General features: G+C 31.4%; 1 protein-coding gene across 1 annotated transcript in view; it reads right to left on the bottom strand.

Moving 5' to 3' along the window:
- The window catches only part of LOC107587085 (trafficking protein particle complex subunit 11), a 20650-nt gene that overhangs the window by 19073 nt on the left and 1067 nt on the right, over positions 1-510 (bottom strand). The window lies entirely within an intron of this gene.

Consider the following 510-nt stretch of genomic DNA (forward strand, 5'->3'; position numbering starts at 1 on the left):
CCTTCTCTACCATCCAGTCCTGCAATGCTTTCCAAAAAGACTGCGACAAACTACATGTAAAAAATACATGTTCTGTATCTTCAACTAAATATTTGCATAAATAACAGGGCTCATTTTCAAAATTAAATTTTGAATGTAGAAATTTATTGGAGGGATATATCTCATTTAATATTTTAAATTGCATTTCTTTTACCTTGGGGAGAATAGGAAATTTTAGATAAGCTGATCTGAAATATTTAACAGTGTTTTTATCAAATGTATGATCCAATTTATTTCTTAATATTTGACAAGGGTAGCACGACTGGATGATATATTGTCTTATATATTTGTTAGTGCAGAGTTTGCTTTCTATCTCAATATCAACAACATATAATAAAAGAAGGACTGCAGTAATTTTTGAGTTGGAAAGAGAACATCTCATTATTTGTGTCGACTGCAAGTGACGTCGCAGGTATCGGAGAGTGTAAGTGGCGATTGCAAGTGACTTCGTAATTTAGTTTATTTTTTCTT

The sequence above is a fragment of the Sinocyclocheilus grahami genome, unplaced genomic scaffold (genome assembly GCF_001515645.1).
Source record: "Sinocyclocheilus grahami isolate Dianchi unplaced genomic scaffold, SAMN03320097.WGS_v1.1 scaffold89.1, whole genome shotgun sequence".
In the NCBI taxonomy this organism is placed as follows: Eukaryota; Metazoa; Chordata; class Actinopteri; order Cypriniformes; family Cyprinidae; genus Sinocyclocheilus; species Sinocyclocheilus grahami.